Source organism: Zonotrichia albicollis, chromosome 17 (genome assembly GCF_047830755.1).
Source record: "Zonotrichia albicollis isolate bZonAlb1 chromosome 17, bZonAlb1.hap1, whole genome shotgun sequence".
NCBI lineage: Eukaryota > Metazoa > Chordata > Aves > Passeriformes > Passerellidae > Zonotrichia > Zonotrichia albicollis.
In genome coordinates this window covers 14,836,719-14,858,652 of record NC_133835.1, presented here as the reverse complement: position 1 = coordinate 14,858,652, position 21,934 = coordinate 14,836,719, and the positions used below count along the sequence as shown (strand labels likewise).

The window sequence follows — 21,934 nt, the reverse complement described above, 5'->3', positions numbered from 1 at the left end:
CCAGGAGTGCCTGGGAGTCCCAGCTCCACCTGGGCAGGGCTCACACACACCTGGGGCTCCTCTGCCCTCCTGCTCTGTGCTCCCCTGGCACCCAGAGCTCTCCCTGCTCTGTTGGCACAGTGTGGGCAGAAGGGGAGTTCACAGATGATCACAGTTCTTTTCATTTGGCGTCTTTTTTGGCTCAGGTTGTGAGCAAATTGAGGTTTAATTAGCACTGTGGATTGTTTGTCCTCGTGCAGCAGCGATGGGCTCCGCTGCTGCGGCTCCTGAAGCTGACACCAAACAAATAAAGAAGGGTGATTTTTCCAGCATGAGCCCAGTAAATCTGTGCTTTTTGCCACTTCTGTGTTTAATCTGGCTAAGGAGGGGAGCTGGGGGTTGCACTGCACAACTGAGTTCTCTGCTGGATCTCGTGGCTCTGGGAATTGAAGAACAATGCTGGCATTTGTTGTTTCTCTCATAAAATAGATAAACCAGCACTGTCTTGACAAATCTCTTGAAATGACTCACAAATGGATGGTTCCTCTGCAGGAACAAACACACTCTGAGGTCACTCTGCTCCTCTGCATCTGCAGGCATTCTGGGACAGCAAAAGGTAAAGATTCATTTGATTTTATACAAATTTAAGGAAAATCTCCATATTTTCAGTCTTTAAATGATCTCTGCAATGCCAAGTCATGGCTATAACAAGGTCTGATTGCTTTGCTGATCAAATCTCAGCTTAGCAGTGCTCTGATGGAAAGATATTAATGAGTTCTTGGCTGCTACTCTTTTTTCTGTCAGACAGGAAGATAAACTGGAGCGGTTTAATTGGGAAATGGGCACTGGAGCAGCAGCAGCACGGAGTGTGGGGCACAGATCCCATCTCCTGTCTCTTGGTGAGTGACTGAACTGTCCTCTATGGGGAGTGCCAGGGCCAGGGATGCAGAACAGGGCTGACTGCAGGGTGGGGAGTTCAGAACTGCTTCACTGGGGACATCTGGGAGTCACTCAGGCACTTCTGCAATTTGTAGTGTAGAGGGTGCACAATTACTTTAATGATTAATTCAGGCAGTTGTTTTCATGGATATGCTGTGGGGTGTTTGGAACTGAATTCTGCCTGAGTTTGTTTTTCAGTCTCATTCCTCCTGGTTTATGGTTTACAGCCACTGGTACCTGGAGCATTGTCCAACCTCTCTCTACAGCAATCCAGACAGAAGTAAGAGGAAATGGAATAAATCAGCTCAGGCTGCTCTGGCCTTTCTGCAAGAACTCCACGGGCTGGCACAGCTCTGCAGCACAAGCAGCAGCTGGAGAGGCTCCTGCTGCTTCTGGGATACACTGCAGGTGAGACTGCAGCTTATTGTCCCTGCAAAGGGAGCTCAGGGCTGTAATTCCTCATCTCTGGCATTCTGCTAAACTCACCTGCCAGGGAGAACCCGAGAACAAGGTTGAGGGGTGGTCCAGCAGAGATCCCCTTCCCCTCCTGCCCACGGTGCTCTGCCCTGGGATGGGACAGGGGGACAGGGACAGAGGGACAAGGATGGGACAGGGACAGAGCTGTTCTGCTTGCAGCTCTGAGGCAGGCTGAGCTGGAGCAGGCACCCACACCCTGCCCTGGGCTTGGCTTGCAGTTCCAGTTGCAGAGGTGCAGTTGCAGAGGTGCAGAGGAGCAGAAGTGCAGAGGTGCAGTTGCAGAGGTGCAGAGGTGCAGTTGCAGTTCCAGATGCAGTTCCAGTTGCAGAGGTGAGGTTGCAGAGGTTGCAGTAATAGAGGAGCAGACATGCACAGCTCCCTGGGCTGGGCTGGCTCTCTCGGGAGGGGGTTGAGCACACACCGATTCCGTTTTAATTACAGACATTACTGTTGGTCTTTTCCTCCCTTGCTGGAAGTAGCAGTACTTAGGCACTGACCTGGAGCCATCCAATTAGCTCCCTCTGAAAGCCACCACATAATGACTTGTTAAAATCTTCCCTGATGCTGCGTTGTGGGCAGGAGTAATTATGAGCTGCACTCAGAGTATGACTTCGTTCTGAGTCAATGGATAACTTTTCTAATTCGTGGAAAATGCTTCTGTGAACTGCTGTGAGCCACAGTTATTCCTCAAGAGCTGATGCAATGGTTTTGTCTGCATGGGCAGCTGCAGCCCCAATGCCCTTGTGCAGGAGGACCAGAATTCCTTCCTTGTCCATCCCTCAGCCATTCCCAGTGTCCGTCCCACTGTCCATTCCCACCTGCCCTGTTGCTCCCATGCTTTGGGATGAACCCTCCAGTGATGCTAAAATCTTGCAGCATTCTACCACAACTGTTAATTTTTGCTATTTGGGGCAGGAAAACCTTCCCAGTGTTTTCATTGCTGCCTGGGCAGCTCCGGCTCCTGCTCCAGAGTCAGATGTGTTGTACCCCCTGTGAGAGCTCCTGTGGCTGAGTCCTCACTGCTCTCCTCTACCTCAGCTTCCCCGTGTGCTGCCCTGAGCACAGTTTATTGCATTTTTACCCAACTCCTAATCCCCCTGAAAATCCCTCCCAGTAAATAAAGCTTATTCCAACAGACCCATCCCATCCCTGCCAGAGTTACCTGCTCTCCCCTTGAGCAGGATCTCCTCACTGTTTACATTTTTTACACAGTAAAATGAAGACATCCTGGCACAGCTGAAGTCTCCAGCAGGGCAGATTTGTTTGTCTCTGTCTCTGAGCCCTTTCCCAGAGCACCCTGAGCCCCAAGGCTGGCAGGTACAAATGACACCTCTGGAATGATGCAGCTCCTCCCTGCCAGGACTCAGAACAGGTTTTCCATCAAGCTGAAACGATAACCAGGGATGAGAAAGGTGGCAGGATGCCAGAGGGATGATCCATGGAGTGAGGAGGAGACAGGAGGCACCACCCAGAGCCTGAGGCGAGTAAACCATGGCCCAGCAGCCCCAGGACAGGGGCACAGCACAATTCCATGGTCCTTAGCAGCACATTCCAGCACTGAGTGCTGCCCCTGGGCTCAGCTGCTGCTCCTCAGGGAAGAGTCCGTGGATCTCTGGTCCTCTCAGGTTCCAGAATTGCCAGTCCCAGCCATCAGCCTGACCCTGAGATGCTGCCCTGGAACAGGGGATTTCTGGGGGCAGGAGCAGCTCCAGCTGTGCTGTGCAATGCCACAGAGCCCAAATCCTGCCAGGTGTTGCCTTCCAGCTCAGGGCTAAGGTTTAGTCACAAACACACCTGGAGGGACGAATGCTGAACCCCATTCTGCCCAAGCTCAGCATAGCTGGGGCTGATTCTGGTCTTACTGACCCATAGATTTTGTTTTCCTTATGCCTGTAACACTTACTGGTTGAAGACAACCATAATAATAACAGATTTAGGTTTGCTTTAATTTTTCTTACACCAGTATTTTCCTACCTAAACCTCTTGTGAGATATTCCCACTCCAGGGTGAATCTGGCCCCCAGGAGAGGCAGTTTAGGATGAGAGTTGCTATCTGAAGAGGAAAAAGTAAATTTACCCCCAGAAGGAAAGGAAACAAAGACAATATTTATCCACAGAGTGCTGCTATAGAGACCAGGCCTTTTCAAAGAGCAAGAATAAAGAGAGATGTGTGCTAAATTATCTCTGCTTGCTTCTGTCACTGCACTCAGGTTAGCATCACTGCCTGCTGCACTGCCTCTGAGCAGCTCCACCACCACTTCTTTAGAGGTTTATACTTACAAAAAACCCCAGATTTGTGGGACTGGATGATTTCATTTTACTTTGACAATGAGGTTTCAGCTTTCAGAAAAAAAGCTTTTCAGTCTCTTTCCCAGACTCCAAATTAAAACAATAATTTGTCACGGAAAAGTACAAAAATGGGCTTAAGGAGAATGAAAGTAACATTGATTTTTTCTCTGATAAAGATGTACGTCAGGAGTTGAAAGGAGGAGATGCAAATGAAGGAGGCTGATGGAGGCACCTCTGCAGATTGCGCACATTCCCTGAGTCTCTGTTTATTTAGGGATGCAAACTGAAAATAAAACAAACGTGGTTCAGGTTTTTGAGTGGGTTTGAAACTCAAATTGGCTGAAACCTTTCAGCCAAGTCTGTTTTATCCTATTTATAGCCTGTCAGCATCAGTAGGTGTGGAACAACAACCCTGCACTGCACTGCCCTCTGTGAGGGGTGTGTGAGGCACAGCTGTGTGCACACACCTGGGAAATGTTCCAACCTCTGAGCTCACCTGGGGGGGGTCCCAAAACCAGCCCTGGCCATGGGTTTCCATCCAGAAGGAGTTTTCCTTCCCCTCTTGTTCACCATCCATCCATCCATCCACCCACCCATCCATCCATCCATCATCCATCCATCCATCCATCATCCATCCACCCATCCATCCATCCATCCATCCATCCACCATCCATCCATCCATCCATCCAAACATCCATCCATCCACCATCCATCCATCATCCATCCATCCATCCATCCATCCATCCATCCAAACATCCATCCAAACATCCATCCATCCATCCATCCATCCATCCATCCATCCATCCATCCATCCATCCATCCATCATCCATCCATCATCCATCCATCACCCATCCATCCATCCATCCATCCATCCATCCATCCAAACATCCATCCAAACATCCATCCATCCATCCATCCATCCATCCATCCATCATCCATCCATCATCCATCCATCCATCCATCCATCATCCATCCATCCATCATCCATCCATCCATCCATCCATCATCCATCCATCCTTCCTCCATCCATCCATCATCCATCCATCATCCATCCATCCATCATCCATCCATCCTTCCTCCATCCATCCATCATCCATCCATCCATCATCCATCCATCCATCCATCATCCATCCATCCATCCATCCATCCATCATCCATCCATCCATCCATCATCCATCCATCCACCCTTGCAGGGCTCACAGGGTCACTGCCCAGGACTGAGGAAGGCACACCCAGGCTGATCCCAGGCTCCTCTCTGATGATGATTCCCCATGCCCAGGGATTCTGATATTAATTCTGCTTTCTGTTCATGATTTTTGTCCTTTGCCCTGTGGCAGAGGGAGCCAAGTGAAGTGCAGGGTGGTTCCTTCCTGCCGTACATGGGCATGCATGGAGAATTTGGGATGTTTTATTATCCAGCTGCAGCTGCTGTTTGCTTTGCTTTGCTCTGGCTCTTGGCATGTTTTATAGCAGTGTCTGGAAAATCAATTTTTCTTCTCCCAGCTACAAAGCAGTACATGTGTTCTTAAACAAAACCCTGTAATTCTGACCAACATCTTTAGTTTTTCTTCCCTGGTGTTGTCATGAAATCTCCTTCAGTCCCATATATTTGCTCTTTAATTTTAGTGTTGCTTTTAGTGATCTTACTTAGTTTGAGAACACTGTCAAACAAAAGATTATACAAAAGGGCTGCATGTGTATCTAGTGTTTCTAGAAAAGGGGTTGCTTTATTTTGATTATGCTTTCTAAACTGTAAAACTTCACTGGTTTCTTTCTTCTCTCCTCCTTGTTTACTACATATCTTCTTGTTTAAGGAAGTCAGAAGGGTTAGTGGGGAGAGCCACAGTTTAACTGCTCCTCAGATGGGGGTTTGTAGGAGAAGAAGGACCAGAGATGTTCTCCTGCTGCTCTGCTGGGCTGTCCCTGTGGATAGAGAGGGGCAGCTCTGTGCCCATGGCAGGGATGTGGCTGTGGGGGCACCCAGGGCACCCCAAACCCAAAGCCTACTCAGCTGATTGAAGCTGAACTTTGAAAAGGCATTTTTGTGACAGCAGCCTCTTAGATTTTTCTTTAGACCTTTAAGGCAACCTTAAAAACCAGATTCTGGGGGAGAGCAGGATGCTGCTCCATGGACTCCTGTAGCAGGGCTGTGCCACGTGCTGGCTCAACAGCCCTCAGAGTGTTTTGGGGCTAGTTAAAGATATTCCCATCAAAAAGGGCTTAAAGTTGTTTTGTTTTTCAGAAAATATGTTGATTTCTCTTTAAACATCAGCATTTTAGTGCTGTATTTTTGGTCACACCTGTAGCTGTGCAGGGCTATTTAACCCTCGTTACTGAACAGCTGAAAGCAATATTTGTGTGTGGGGACTTGTGCTCTCCGTGCTTCCCCCCTTTTCCAGAAACACTCCCAGTGCTGCTTTCCTCCATGCCCTGTGTTGCTCTTGCTTTCCTGGTTTTTATTTTATATTTTTTTAAACTCCAGTAACACAAAATTCAGGCCAAGCCTGGAGCTCTGCAATGGAACAGATTCAATTCCTGCCATCAGAAGGAGGCAGATTCCTGAGCTGCTGCTGAGTCTGGGAGGGGAATGAGGAGGCCACCCCAGTGCAGGTAAGAGTTTTATTTTACTTTATTCACTTCTGAGCTGCTGCTGTTTCCTGTGCTGCCACCTCTCTCCTTGTGCCCAGCCCTGGTCCCTGAGCACAGAGAGGCTTCGAGGGCTGGGAGTGATGGAGAGGAAGGACAGAGCAGGGGCAGTTCCTGCCTGGGGAGTGCTGGGCTCTGAGGTGCTCCTGGGGCTTGCACAGCTCTGCTTTGTCCCTGTGGGACAGGTACAGCAGCAGGGCCTGGCTCCAGTGCAGGTAATGCTGTTCCTGGGGCTTGCACAGCTCTGCTTTGTCCCTGTGCACACCTGTGGGACAGGTACAGCAGCAGGGCCTGGCTCCAGTGCAGGTAATGCTGTTCCTGGGGCTTGCACAGCTCTGCTTTGTCCCTGTGGGACAGGTACAGCAGCAGGGCCTGGCTCCAGTGCAGGTAATGCTGCTCCTGGGGCTTGCACAGCTCTGCTTTGTCCCTGTGCACACCTGTGGGTCAGGTACAGCAGCAGGGCCTGGCTCCAGTGCAGGTAATGCTGCTCCTGGCTCCAGAGGGGCACCAACCCTCCCTGGATCCCGTGGTGCAGAGGCAGAGCCACTGTTGATGATAACAGAGCTTTTACCTCCCTCTCTCCGTGCAGACCTCAGCCCTGCAGATAAGTGCTGCCAGTGAGGGGGTATTAGTACATAATACAATTTCTTGCTGCTTGTCTCTTTTTATGAGAGCTCTTCATCTTGTTACCAGGCAGTCAATGCTATTAGAACCAAGCATGCAACCCCAGGGAGGCTGATCTTCCCTGCCCAGGCTCATTTGAAATTGTACTGACACGGGACTTTGGGTGGTTTGGGATTTATTTATTGCTCTTGTGGTGGCAACAGCACGCTTGGGGCTGGGTTCAGGGGTCTGAGACCCTTTGGAGGCTCTGACTTGCAGAAGCTCCCATCCCTCTGCTGCAGGGGAAATGGGGACGTTGGTTGGGACATTGCTGGGGCCAGGTCAGCTCCCTGCACAGTGGCATGGTGGGCTTTGTGAATAGGTCTGGGCTGGTTTTCCCTTGGCAAGAGAGTAAAATTGTCTTTCTTTAGTGCTTTGTATTCCTTTCTTTGTTCACATCCTCAACATCAACCATCCCAATGGCTTCCAAAGCTCCTGTGCCTGCTGGGGCAAAAAGACCTTGGGAAAAGGCAGGGGCAGAGCTTGGGGAAATCCAATTTCCTGCAACAAACCCTGTGCAGGGCATGCAGAGCTTGGGGAAAATCAATTTTCTTGCAACACAACCCTGTGCAGGACATGCAGGTGCTCACACACCTGCAGCTGAGAGGGTGAATCCACCTGGAGACCCAAGGGCTCTGGGCACTGGGCTCATCCAGGAGCTGGAACAAGGCCATGGAATGTGCTGGAACTAAACAAATAAAAGGTGCATGGGGGGAAGTGTCCAGAGCAAGAATGAATGGGCATTTCCTATTTGGATTCTGAGCCCAGAGGGCTCATCCAGTCTCAGTAATGAAGCTGATTCTGTGAGACTGCACGCAAGCAGGAGGGTGTTTTACAAGATGGGCTTTGTATTCAGCTCCCACAGGATCACACTGAAAAGGCCTTAAACCTCCTTCTCTCAAGAAATTCAAGTCTAGCCAAATATTTAAGGAGCAATCAGGGCTTAACAAGCACCCAATTTATTCACTGTCTTAACAAAACAGGCTTGGTACTTTTCACTAGTTTGCTTCTCAAGGGTTGCCAACGTAGCCAGTGGAGATTGCTAATAGGAAATGTCACCTGCTTTATTATTCTATTTGTTTGTGTGATTGGACTTCAGGGTAGCAGCTTTCTTCTGTATTAAGAATGTGACTATTTTCCAGCTTGTGTGCTTAGAGTTTTCCTAATAATAATTTTTAAAAAAATGCTTACAGGAGGTTTTGTTATTGTATGAGCCTGGGAATAGGTCACAGTTTGCCACCTTCTGCTTTTGCCATTTGGAAAAGCTAATTCTGTTGCAGGAATTGCTTCTGGCTCTGGTGAGCAGCAGCTGCAGTGAGGTGCAGCAAAGGGGCCCCTTCTGAAGCTTTTCTGTGCCTTTCAGAGACTGGATTATTTATATATATTCTTTTCCTGTGTTCATTACTGTGACCCTACCCAGTACCAAACTCCATTCTCTTCCTCAGGGCACCTTCTGTGCTTCCAGACAGTTCTGTGGGGCCCTGATTGCTGCCTGGTTAAGGAGAGCTCTACTGGCCCCATCTCTAAGGACCCAGAAATGGAAATGTGCATTTCACAGGGTGCTGCTGCTCCCCTCCCACTGTGGGGAGTGGATCCTTGCCCAGGCTGAGCCTTCAGGTATTGCTGCTGAAGAGGAGAAGGCAAACAGGCCCTGGCTGTAATCCCAAAGGTTTTTATTTTTGTGGGTTGGATTCAGTTTGGGACTGAATGAAATATCTGAGCTTGCTAGGAAGTGCTGGATGGCTCTGGAATGTGAGACCTTTATGTCTTGTACTTAATTTCTTCTTGACAGACCCAGAGTCTGCCCACTCCATGAAAAGATTACAGTGAAATGATGCCTTTGCAATTCCTGATTTACAGATTGCTCATTAAATAATCTGAAGGGTTTGAAGGAGATGTAGGAAATACTCTTCATCAAGAGGCAGTGCCCTTGAAAATCTGCTTTTAAAACGGTGATAAAAGGAGAGATTTAGAACTATGGGGCAATATGATGACATAAGAGGTAATTCATTCTATGAGAGTTATTTCCTGTCTTTATTTCTGTCTGGTTCTCAAGTGCTATAGGTTTAGGATGGTTTGGGTTGGTGAGACTTCCCTTTTGATTTTCTATTTGAGCTGCAGAAGTGCTCCAGGCCTTGTACCTGGGACAGGTGTTCACTGTTCCCTTGGTGCTTTTAGGGGCAAATGAAGACTTGGACCTTGACCTAAAAAGTTCATGAAAATGATTTCTTTGCATATTATCCAGTTTATATTTAGCATTTCTTGAGCATGTGCAAGCAGCTCCTGGCTTGAGCAGATTCCAGCCCAAGGCTTTGCAAGCAGAGGCCAGGGTGAGCAGGACCTGTGTATATGAATCAGTAAAATTCACTGTAACTCACAATCTGTCAGCAGAGGAGCTTTAAGGTCACTCTCCAATTGTTGCCCAGGCCATGGAAAGCTATTTTGCAATTCTGGTGGTATTTTCAAAGCTCAGCTATTTCCTTGTAATCATGGCTGGTACGTGGCTCCTTCAAAATTCCAGTTATGGGCTATCCCAGGTAAATTTTACTAATTTGTTGTGGGTTATTCTGATGAGTCTTTAGTGGGAACAAGGACAGTATCACTGTGCTCCTGAAAATGATTCCTCAGAGCCATTTGAGTCTGGACTGTCTCGTTGTAACACCTCAGGATGGAGCCCCAGGAGCTGTGGCTGCTCCTTCTGTCGGTAGGAGGGGGCAGAGTGTGAAGCAGGGAGGTGGCACATTCAGTGCTATTCCACTGCATGGTTACAGAAATATGAACTCATTTAAAGTACTCCAACCAGTGCTGCTGCAGGCTGGAGGATGAGCCTGAACGCCCAGATTTTATCACCCAGCCCAGGGTGGAATTTCCATGTGGATCTCTGTGAGGAGTGGAGCAGGAGTGCCCTTCCTTTGGGGCACCAGGCCCATCTGCATGGACCTCTGTGCTGCACTGGCTCTGATTTCCCCTGGATCAATTCCCCATGTGGCAAAGCCCTGCAAACCACCACCCTGAGCACAGGGAATGTGAGCCAGCTCCAGCTGGGAGCAGGAACTGGGCAGAATTGAGCAGGGCTGCCCTTTGAGCCAGGTAAAGGCACTGGGGCCAGCAGGGAGGGAATGTCAGTCACTCCCTTCAGTCCCTGTCCATGGCTGTTGTGTTTGGGGGCTGATTTTGACTGGGAACCATAATGGCACTTGAGCAAACAGTTCCTTTGCCTCATGTGCAGTGCTCAGAGCTGTTTGAGCAGGCTCTGAAGGACAGAGCTGGGACACTCCAGGTGTGCTGCTGGACTTGGAGCTGATGGAGAGTCAGGCACAGCTTCCTCCCCTCCAGGTGGCACCTCTGCATGGGGAATTTGGGTTTGTCGTGTTTCAGCCAGCAGTGAGGTGCCAAAAGCTGCTGGAGGAGCAAAGGTCCCTCCTGAGGAGGGCAGGGAGCAGCCTGCTGGGGCAGTGAGTGTGAGCATCTCCTGCCTGCTGGGCTGGGGACTCAGGGTGGAGGGAAAACCAGGGGAGAGAGAGGGAAAGCAAAGGTCAGCAGCAGTGCCAGGGCTGGAGGGGCACAAAGGGCTGCTGGATGAATGGGGAGGTGCTGAACAAATAGTCATTAAAATCCCAGCTGCTATGTAAATGCCAGATCAGAGCTGTGATCTTTCTGCTGACTCTCCTTGGAGGTGAGTGGGAGCCTGTGCTACCCTTGGGAATGCTGCAGCCTAAATCTGCTCAGAGCTGTGCCTGGCATGGGCTGAGCTCCCCGGGACACAGCCCAGCAGCAGCTCGGGTCTCTCTGAGCCTCCAGTGCCCAGGGGTGTCACCAGCAGGGTAAAATCCTTTTCTTGGGATTTTTTCTTCCTGAGAAGCTGCGAGGCCTCAGGAACAAAATATAAACATTGATTATCTGCTGCTGTGGAATGCAACAGGTGCATCTGGGATTGATCTCATGTGGTTGTTTCTAATTAATGGCCAATCACAGTGAGCTGGCTCGGACAGAGAGTCTAGGACAGCTGCCTTTGTTATCATTCTTTTCTGTTCTTAGCTTAGCTAGGTTTCTGAGATGAAACTTTTCCTTCTATTCTTTTAGTGTAGTTTTAATGTAATATATATAATAAAATAATAAATCAAGCCTTCTGAAACATGGAGTCAACATTCTCATCTCTTCCCTCATCCAAAGACCCCGTGAGCACTGTCACAGAGCTGAGCCCTTCGCTGCTCTGGGCAGTGGGGCCATGGACTGTGGGCACAAGGATGCCCTCCATGGCAGGGAGGATTCCACACTAAAAACTGAGTCCCCCAAGGCAGCCCAGGGTGCTGTGCTCACCCCGAGCCCACAGGGCAGGGTGCAGGGGCTGGGGAAAGCACTGACAACTTATTTGCTGAACACATCTCTGGTTCTGTTTCCACGGCAACCCTGATGTGAAATGTGTTGCCAGAAAAACATTAGTTTCTATAGAAACATCTTCCCTGTGAAAAGTTTACTTTGTAACACATGATACCTAATATTAGTTTTTTTTGAAGTTGATCTGCCCACGTGTGTGCTGGGCTCGATAAACAGATCATTGCACCGGGGTGACGGAGCTGGGAAGGGGCAGGAGCCGCCTGTCCTCCCCTCCAAGCCTCTGCTGGCCCTGCCTGCCCCAGACTGAGCAGCAGCAGAGGCAACAGAAATGTTGGGTTGTGCGTGGTGTGATGGGCTCTGGGCACATCTGTGCCTGAAGTGTTCATTGAGACCCTTAATTCAGTGGAACATCAGTAATTTTGGTTTTCAGTGGATTTAGTTTTTTCATATTTAAGAAAAAATATCACAAATAGTGTCCTGAGTTACTGGGCTGCACACTCAGGCTCTCCAGGACTGAACACTGAGGAAGGTCTGGCTGGCTTTGTTGGGCTCAGTTCTGGGAACACTCCATGGGAGGGAGGCTTGATCTGCTCCTTCACAGAATCCTTTGGGCTGGAAAACCTCCAGGGTGGTTTCAGTGCCACCAAGGCAGCAGGCACCCCCAGGGAGGGCGGAAGGCACAATCCAGGAGGAAGGGAGGGAGGAAAGCTCTGTCCAGGACACATGAGGAGGGCTTGGTGACAGAACTGCCTTGGGAAATGTTCCTGGGGATGAGCAGAGCCCAGCACAGTGAATTCCACACCCATTTCTGCTTTGCCTTTCCCCACGGCCTTGCCAGGTGATGGCTGCCCTTCATGCACAGCTTGAGCATCTCTGGCAGTTTCTCATTTTGGCACCCCATGGATGCAAGGGCTCCTGTACAGGAGGAGATTGGTTGGAGACACTTTGTGGGTGGGCAGAGGAGATCCCCAGGGTCAGGAGCTCAGTGTTTTGGGGTTGTTTAAGTGTGAGCAGTCCTGGGCATTCCAGTGAAGATCTGGGGTGAATCCCAGCGTTGCTCCGTTGATGTCCACGCAGAATGGAAGGAGCTCTGCACTGGAAACTTAAGGACAGAATATTCTAATTTGGGCACCATAAATTATACGCATGAATAAGCATGCCCTGGTTTCTCAGAGGTGCTGAACACTCGGAGTTCTATTGACTTGGTGGAAGCTGGAATGAGCACGGTGCATGCTTTGGATCAATCATGTTATGTAACAGAAAAATGATGGTAATTTATGTCCAGGAATTTTTCATCATGGCACTGAGCTCTGCTCTTTGCAGTTGGAAAGAGTGAAAAGTTTGAGGAGTTATGGTGGCAATTAACCTGCCCTGGCACCTGCACAGCATTTCTGGTACAGGACACCTGCCCAGAGCTGGGCCATGCAGGGACTGTGCCAGCCCAGGCTGTGACACCTGGAGCCTGGAGTTGGGATGCAGAGAGCCCTGGCACAGATCAGTGCCATCTCCCTGGAGTTTGGGATGCACAAAGCCCTGGCACAGATCAGTGCCATCTCCCTGGAGTTTGGGATGCACAAAGCCCTGGCACAGATCAGTGCCATCTCCCTGGAGTTTGGGATGCACAAAGCCCTGGCACAGCAGGTCTGTGCCACATCCCTGGGGTTTGGATGCACAAAGCCCTGGCACAGGAGCTCTGTGCCATGTCCCAGGGTGGGAGCCCTGCAGTGGGTGCCTGTGCCAGGCCCTGCAGGGCTGTGAGCAGGGGCACAGAGCATTCCCCACCCTCCAGCCCAGGTTAGCCCAGGGCTGCTCCCTGCCAGCCCTCCTGGCTGCCAGAGCAAGGTGGGCAGGACTGTGGCACCCTCCCAGTGTGCCCACAGCAAGGGTGCAGGGAACATCGAGTGCAAATTAAAAATAGCGCTAAAATGAAGTGAGGAAAGCAATCAGAACACCTAAAATCCAGCACTATCTTTAATCATAAGTGGAAAAAAAATGTGTATTGAGTGTTGTTTGATCACAATCTAAACACAGCCTAAACAACTCTTTGAATTTGTAAATGACATGCAATAGAGGTATTTTTAGCTTGTGTTGCTCAGATCTTGAGGAGGATTTTTGTATGTTTTAGCTTATCACATTTCTTGCATAATAAGCTCTGGTTTTGCACAGCAGTTTAATTTTCTGTGAGCCTATTCTGTATGCAAATAACTTTTCTTTTGTGGTCTCCCGTGGCAAGATTATCTCCACTCTGAGTGGATTTAAGGTGAAAAGAACTTAACTGAAGGGCACGATTATAATCTGCTGGTTTACCTGGTTTGTCTTTCTCAGGCACGTTGTTATCATCAGTCTGCTGTGTTTTGTTCCCTCTGTTTGAAATCCCAGTGAAAGTGGCAAAACTTTTGGCATCTTTGGGGAGTGCTGAAAAGCCACGGTTTTTGTTGGATGCTCTGATTGAGATCTGCCCTTTTTACTCCTCATATATCTGCCTGCCTGTGCCTGGCAGGGCCCATCACTTTTGTGTGAGTGGAAAATGCTCTTTAATAAAATGGATAACCTGGGTTTGTGATGCTGGAAGTGCAAGAGCAGCTGGAAAGCTCAGCCTTATCTTCAGGGCATGCCAGGCTGGGTTTGGCTCCTGGAGATGGATGGAGGACTCTGGGGTGTGGATGTGGGACAGCCACAGAAGCCATGACAGCTTTGCCATGAGGGAAGGGCCAGGGGCTGCTGCTTTGGGGCCTTTACCAGATAAACTCAGCTCAGATTTAGTTCTACAACAAAATAGAATTAATTCTCTGCTCCAGGGACCCATGGGCCAGATGTTTGTGTGCTGTGGGCCCAGAGGGGCAGGGATGGAAGGGCTGAGTGCTGGGGAGGAGCCCTGGCAGCTGGGAGGGAGCAGGGAAATTGAAAGGAAAGGCAAGAACACAGGAGGAGGAGGTGGGTTTGGGCACTGGGACCTTTCCTCAGCAATGCTGAGCCTCAGCCAAGCTCCTCTCCCTGCTTCTCGTGGAGAGCTGGAGCTGTGGGGCAGCACCAGTGCAACAAATCTGCCGCTGGTGGCCAATGAACCTGCCAGGGGTGAATGAGAGCCCGGTGCCCTCTGTCCCAGCATCTCAGGGGATGTCCCAGAACCAGAATGGGAATCCTGGTTTTGGCCAATAACTCAATTCCCACTGGTGTTTAACACCTGAAATACCACAGGCAGCACTGACAGAAGTGTGGCTCCTCCAGCAGAGGCTGCAGAAATCAGCTGGACTGACTGCACAATAAATGTCAGGGATATGGGAATTGCAGTGCAGTGAGAGTGCCTGGGGAATGGGAGGATTCGTGTAATTACAGAAGGGCTGGGAGCTGCATTCAGCACAGCTTTGGGAGCAGCACTGACCCCAGCCTGGCCCTTCCCCACCTGTGTGCTGCTGTCCATTTGGCACTTGGGCACCTCTGCCATCCCCTGATTCATGGAGTTGTCATAGGAACTATTCCCTGAGCTGTGCTCTGACTTTTTCCATGAGGCACTTTATTGTGTTATAAAGTGTTGACAGCAAAGCACAGGGATAGATTTTTAAATGTCACCAAGGTAACTACTGGCATTCAATTACAGTTTGAGATAAAGATGAATCCCTCCTGCAAATGGGACTGTGTGAAAGTCAAAAACTCTGCCGAGGATGGGGCTGATTTGTGACACAGCAAAGAATTCTCCTGTCACTCTGCAAGGTTAATTGTGCCCGTTCTGGCTTGTGGTAGCACAAATGGGGCTCTGTTCTTCAGCTGGTGTCTTGAGAGACACTGATCCCTGGGATCCAGCTGTTTGGGGTCTGTCCTGATCCCTGGGATCCAGCTGTTTGGGGTCTCTCCTGATCCCTGGGATCCAGCTGTTTGGGGTTTATTCTGCTCAGACACTGATCCCTGGGATCCAGCTGTTTGGGGTATGTCCTGTTTGAGACACTGCTCACTAGGATCCAGCTGTTTATCTGCTCAGAGACACTGATCCCTGGGATCCAGCTGTTTGGGGTCTGTCCTGTTTGAAAGACACTGATCCCTGGGATCCAACTGTTTGGGGTCCCCTGCTCACTGGGCTCCAGGGGTCTGTTTTGGGTCAGTCCTGCCCTGCTCTCCGTGGCTCTGTCTCTCTGTGGCAGGCCCAGGGTTGTTCTTGCTGATGCTCTGTCCCACCAGCCTGGCTCTGCTGTAAAGGGCATTTCTCTGGCTTCCATAAACACCCCAGAGAGCAGAGCAGGGCTTGCCTGCAGATCCCTTGGCACCTCAGATCCTCATTCATCTTCACCCTGAGAAGATGGAAGTGCCAGGACTGGTGGGGATTAGGGAGAGTGGACAACTGGGGAATAGCTGGTGCTTTGGGAAAGGCTTTTGGAGCCTGGGAAAGAGGGAAAGTGCATCTGTGTGGGATCTGAGGGTCAGGAGGGAGGGGAGAAGGGAAAGCACCAGCAGGGGAGAGCCTGGCAGGGAAATGTGGATGGTTTGTGTTGGGAATGGAATGGAGCTGGGCTTTGGGTGGGAGGCTCCCCCAGGCCCTGGGCAGTCCCTGGAGCCCCTGGGAGCTGTGCAGGCTCTGAAGAAATCACCCTTAAACCCTCCCAGGCTCTCATGGTGTGAGGCTGTGGCCATGGAAAGGCTTCTTCCAACCAGGGCTGCTCCTTCCCCCATTCCTCCCCCCTTATCTCATGTCCCTTACATCTCAACATCTTCTCACTGTGATAATCACTAAAATTTAGCCTATTACACATTCATTTTTCTCTCCCATTAAGAGCAGTCCTTCCTTTCTCAACAAACTGCCTTATCTTTTATTTGAAGTTTCACATTAAGCGTGAAAAGGACAGAACCTGACAATGTCATTTGAGGAAGGCAATTTTATTTTGAGGTAAAGTGTTTTGTGAACAGCATCCTGATTGCCTGGCAGGGCTAAAAATACCTGAGTGGTTAAGTACCAATCCACACGTGGGGACCTGGAGTGATGCATTTTTAGTGCTGCCCAGTGACTCCACAACAAACACTGTCCTGGTGCTGGGATTTCAGTGAGGGGAGCAGGGGCTTCCTCCAGAGGTGCCCAGGTTAAAGTCAAACGTTTCTGTTCAAAGCAGCATTTACTGATTTATCAGCACAACTGAGGTGCCCAATTTCAGGAGGTTTCATGGTGGTATTTGCAGTGCTTTGTGTCTGCCCAAAGCCACAGGGCCCTGCTGAGGCTGGGACAGCAGAACTGGGCAAGGAGCAGCAGTATTGGAATTAAATCCCAACACAGCAGCCTGGGGTGGTGTTTGCAGGGTTCCAGGATGCGGGAAGAGATGAGAATTCTGACTCCATGTTTCAGAAGGCTGGTTTATTATTTTATGATACATAATATATTAAAAGAAAATTACATGCTATAACTATACTAAAGAATAGAAGAAAGGATTTCATCAGAAGGCTAGCAAGGGATGAAAAAGAATGATAATAAAATTTTATAACTGACCAGAAAGTCTGAGACAGCTGGACTGTAATTAACCATTAATTAAAAACAACTACATAAAACTAATCAAAAATGCACCTGTTGCATTCTACAGCAACAAATAATTATATATTGTTTACATTTCCTTTCTGAAGCCTCTCAGTTTCTCAAAAAAAAAAAAAAAATTTCCTAAAATATGTCCATGACAGCAGCCCCACATTGCCTGGCAGGGAGGGGTCTGAGCCCCTGGTGATGCTTTCTGCCCTGTTCAGTGCAGGACGTGCCCACCTGGGAGGCTCCAGGGTGGTGGCTGGTGCTGCCCAGACCCAGTGCCTGGCAAAGCCACGGAGACAAACCAGGCTGTGCTTTTCCCCCCAAAAAAGGCCTTAAAATCCCCATGAAAGTCCCAAGGATAAACGGGAAACGTGAGCAGAGCCCTTGTGCTGCCCGGACAGGCAACATGAAATGCAAACAAAGGCTGGGGTTCCTCGGGGATTTGCCATGTAAGGGGCCAGGGCAATGCAGCCTCCTCTGCTCTGTTTGGGTTTGGGTCCCGTAACTTGGGCAGTTCTTCTCTTTGTTTTCAAGTTCCCCTCTTGAGAGTTCTTTAATCATAATCCCCCTTCCATCATGAGCCTGCCTACCAGCAGAATATTTGTCCTTCTCAATGCCTCTATTTCTGTGCTTCCCCCTCTGTTCTCCCTCCCAGGCACTGTTATTTGGATTTCATCCCTTCAAGGAACACCACACATGGCAGGGGCTGCACTCCTGGGTGTCTCCATCACTGCACAGTTCCATGGAAAAAACGAAATGGCTGAAGGATTTTTGCTGTTTTCTTTGGAGGATTAAGTGGGGCAGGTTCTAGAGAGCCTCTCTGGGGAGAGTTTCTCTCTCTTTCTGTGGGAATGTGGCACAGGGGGAATTGTTTTGGGGAGGGATGCTGGGACATGACTCTGGTGCAATCCCAGAGCCTGCAGAGCCCCAGCAGCCCCACCTGAGGGATTCCCCCTCCTCTGCCTCATTGCTGAGGAAAACCAGCCCTGCCTGTGCTGTTTTCAGGGTAATTTAGTGCAATTTTGGGGCAGGAATCCCAAGTTCCTGAGCAAACTGCTGTGCATGGCCAAGGGTGAGGTTTGTGCTGAGCTCCATCCCCAGAGGAAGGAAAGGCAGGGGATGTTCTGTTTGTGCTCCACCAGCACTTTGTGTGACAGACAGAGGGGATTTGGTGTTTCCATTTGGTCCATGGGAAGGACTCCCTGCAAACCCCTGGCAGAGCTTCTCAGACACAGCTCTCTGATATTCCCTGGAAATCTGTTCCTGAAGTGCTCAGCCTCAAGGGAAACCAGCATTGCAGAGAGGCAATTAAAGTGGGAATGGGAATATGATTTAAGGGTTGATAAAGTGCTCCAGAACTCTGGGAAACTGAAGTTTCTGTGCAATTAAAAGGCATTTCCCTGTTCAGTTTTAATATATGCAAACCACTCCGATATTTCTCTAATGTTTTGAAATATTTCTAGCAAGGGAAAATGGAAATAGTTTTGTTTCTCATCTCCCTCTTCTGCCTGCAGGTAAATCCTCTGGAGGTTCTCTCTGACACTTTGTGAATCTCAATTCAACAGCTCTTCAGGGTATTTATTAAACACACAACTAGCTCAGAAGCTTGTTGGGTTTGAAGTGATTCAAGCACAGAAGAAAGCAGACGGGAGGATACACTGAGTGCTCTTTGTTTTTAAAAAATGCAGCGATATAGTGGAAATAGTTCTCATTTCGCCTTTGGAGACAGAAATTTAAACCAGTGATTCACTGATTCAGTCTGGAACTTTACACTTGGTGGGACAGGAGCTGAAGGAATCCTGTCCCTGAGGGTTTTTCTCCAAATCTGCAGTTCTGGAGACAAAGCTCAGTGGATGTTGGTGGATCTCAGTCTCTGGGTTCAGGGCACAGGAATCTTTAGTTCTGCAGTTCTGGTGTCCATGTGTCACCCCTGGAGCAGAAGCAGCTCCTCTCCTGCCCAAAGACAGCTCTGAGTGTGTGTCTGTGTGTCTGTGCACATTCCCAAATGCTCTCTCTGGGCTTCTCTCACACTCCATCCTGACCTAGAGGGTGGAATGAGCTGGGAGCTGAAATGCTGAATTTATCCCCACAAACATGCAGGGAACAGCTTCATTCTTCCTGTTGTACACGTTCTGAATTGGAAAAATGAGAGCTGGGAAAGTTTCAATTAAATCTTAACCAAGTCAACGTATTAATTAAAAGGAATGCTGATGGTCTAATTAGGAATGTATTAACATGCTGTGAGCACCAGAAGTTCTACTGAGTTGGCTGGTCTGACTGATTCACCTGTACTTACACTAATTAATGAGACATTGCAGTCATTAATGCTTTTTGTCATTTCTTGATGGGGAAGTTAACTGTGGGAAGACCTTAGAACTGCACTCAACAGTGTCGGGACAAGGTCTGGTGCTTTGGGGCTGTGGGAATGATTTCCCTCATGATGAAGAGATGCTGAGCCTTTTTCCCTTTGGTAGGATGAGGTGACTGTGCCACATGGATTTTAAAAGCAATGTTTACATAAAGGTGTTTGGGGAGCATCTGCCATGGCAGGAGAACAGCAGTTTGTCAGCACTGGCTACAAAATTATTCATTTTCATCTGTCTAGACAGTATTAGAAGATGGATTTCATGACAATTAAGAACTTCCATCCTCAAACACTTTAATAAAATTGAGAAGCCACGTGAGCGTTCTCAAGACACCTTTTTGATTTGTACCAATTTATGCATTTAATAACCTCCAGTGAGCCAGAGTTAGAGTGCAGGTGAAGCTGGCCCAGCTCTCATTACTCTGGCTGTGCTGTGCTTTGGTTATTGTGATATGAGAGCCAAGGGCTGATGTTGGAGCTGGTTTGGTCAGGTTTTACTGCCCCTCGCTCAGGTTCATCTCATTTCCATGCAGTTTCTGCTGAAAGCAGAACCGGCTGTGGGTAATGCTGAGTCCAAGCTTAGCTTCAGGTGCTCTGTGGGTGACTTTAAATCAGAATTATGTGTCAGAGGCTTGCTGCATCTCCAGCGATGTTCTCCTTCCTGCTGCCCCTGCCAGGCAAGGCTGAGTTCAGGAGATCCTGGCTGGGCTGGGGATGGGATTCCTGCACCAGGAATTGCAGCAATTTCAGCTCTGTGCAGGAGGGTGGGGAGAGCAGAGCTGTGAGGGGCTCTGAAGGAAGCCCATTGCCACAGGGGGGTTCTTTGGGCAGAAATGAAAGGCAGCACTCTGCAATGTTCCTCGTTTTATCAGGCTGAGTGGCTCCCTTGGTTGTGAGGGGCTGGTTGGGCACTTGTGGGGCTGCAATGAACTCCTGCAGCACTTCTGCCTGCAGGTCAGAGAGCACTGAGCTTGGGAGCCTGCCCCATCCTCCTGCAAAGGCTGATGGTGGTGCAAGTTTGTTCCCTGCTGATGGTGGTGCATGTTTGTTCCCTGCTGATGGTGGTGCAAGTTTGTTCCCTGCTGGTGGTGGTGCATGTTTGTTCCCTGCTGATGCTCACTTCAGCCCTGTGCTCACACTGGCAGTGTGCAGCTCTTGTTCTGCTCTTACAGAACTTCCTAAGCTTTACAGAAAACCCCTCAAGTCTTTGGTACGAGGGCTGTCTGATCCTCACACCTTCAATAGTAATAATGGAAATCATTCAGAAACGGGTTAGAAACAAATACTCTGTTTGCAAGCTGCTCTGTGTTATTGGATCTGACTTGATTCTGGGAATTGAGTAGCACTGAAGAGATCAAACCATTCCCACAGAGAATTCTGGCTGAAAACCACTTACAAGCCTCAAAACCAATAACATGAGTAGAAGTTTGTTTTCAGCACGGAGTGCATTTGCCAGCACAGAATCACGGCTGTGTTCCAGGGCAGCAGCACTTGTGTTTCATCCTGACCCATCTGCTGCAGGTTCTGTCACTGTGCCAGGGCTCCCATCACTCAGTGCCATCAGTGCCAGCAGGACCTTGGCATGGGATCCCTAAGGTGGGTTACAAACACAGCACAGTGTGCTGCCAGTCCCCTCTCTGTGCCAGAGCAGGGTTCCCTTGGCATGGGACCCCTAAGGTGGGTCACAAACACAGCTCAGTGTGCTGAAGGGTTCCCTTGGCATGGGACCCCTAAGGTGGGTCACAAACACAGCTCAGTGTGCTGCCAGTCCCCTCTCTGTGCCAGAGCAGGGTTCCCTTGGCATGGGACCCCTAAGGTGGGTCACAAACACAGCACAGTGTGCTGAAGGGTTCCCTTGGGGTCTGAGGGCAGATGGAGCTTGGGGTGCAGCTCTGTGCTAACCCCTCTGCAGGGCCAGGGCTGGGGGTGACTCTCAGTGTGCCCTGGGTGGCTCCCAGGGAGGAGAACAAGGATTTCCCTTCCCAACAAGGGAAATACAGCCTCAGGTAGGCTCAGGCTGGCAGCTCACAGTGCTGGCCTGTCCTTTGCAGGGAGGATGTAAAAGCACAGCAATTCAACTCCTGATTTGATTTCCATAAGGAGCTCCCAGCTGATTTGGACAGAACTGGATGCTGTGTTTAGTTCATGTCTGGAATTGGCTCTGTGTGATCAGTGCCAGTGGCTGCTGGCAGGGTTTTGGTGGTGATGGGGAGTTTGCCTGAGCTCTGGGGCTCCCAGCAGTGGGAGCAGGCTCTGGGTGGCCCTGCCTGGGCTCTGGGTGTGCTGGTGCTGGGTTCTGCTGGGAGGGATCCATGGCAGCCCCATCTGCTGCTTGCAGAGCTCCGGGCAGGGGAGCACTGGGGTCTCCAGGCATGAGAAGGAAAACCATATGGTTTGGGGTTGGCAAAGTCCTCTGGCACAGATGAGTCCAAGGAGGAGAGCCTGGGCTATCTGAGAACTTGTGATGAGATCTGTCATGCTGGGCTGTCACACCTCAGTGGGGCTGAGCCAAGTGACAGCAGGGAGAGGCTCTGAATGGGGAAAAACTGCAGAAATCAACAGCACCACCCAAACAGCAGCTCTGAGAGCAGCCCAGAGCTGGGACAGGGCACCAGGCCTGAGCCTGGGACAGGGCACAAGCCCAGGACAGGGCCCCAGGCACAAGCCCAGCCCTGGGATCAGGCTCCAGCAGGCCAGACTAGCTCAGTGCTCAGCAGTGACCATTTCCAGAGGGTACCTGG

General features: G+C 49.8%; 1 long non-coding RNA gene across 1 annotated transcript in view; it reads left to right on the top strand.

Annotated features, from left to right (window-relative positions):
* Nucleotides 1-255: 255 nt before the first annotated feature.
* Nucleotides 256-21,934, top strand: part of LOC113459890 (uncharacterized) — a 64,239-nt gene continuing 42,560 nt past the window's right edge. Inside the window, exons 1-4 of the long non-coding RNA XR_012583020.1 lie at nucleotides 256-595; nucleotides 784-878; nucleotides 1,146-1,326; nucleotides 6,167-6,294. This is a non-coding gene — a long non-coding RNA (uncharacterized LOC113459890). The remainder of the gene's footprint in view (nucleotides 596-783; nucleotides 879-1,145; nucleotides 1,327-6,166; nucleotides 6,295-21,934) is intronic.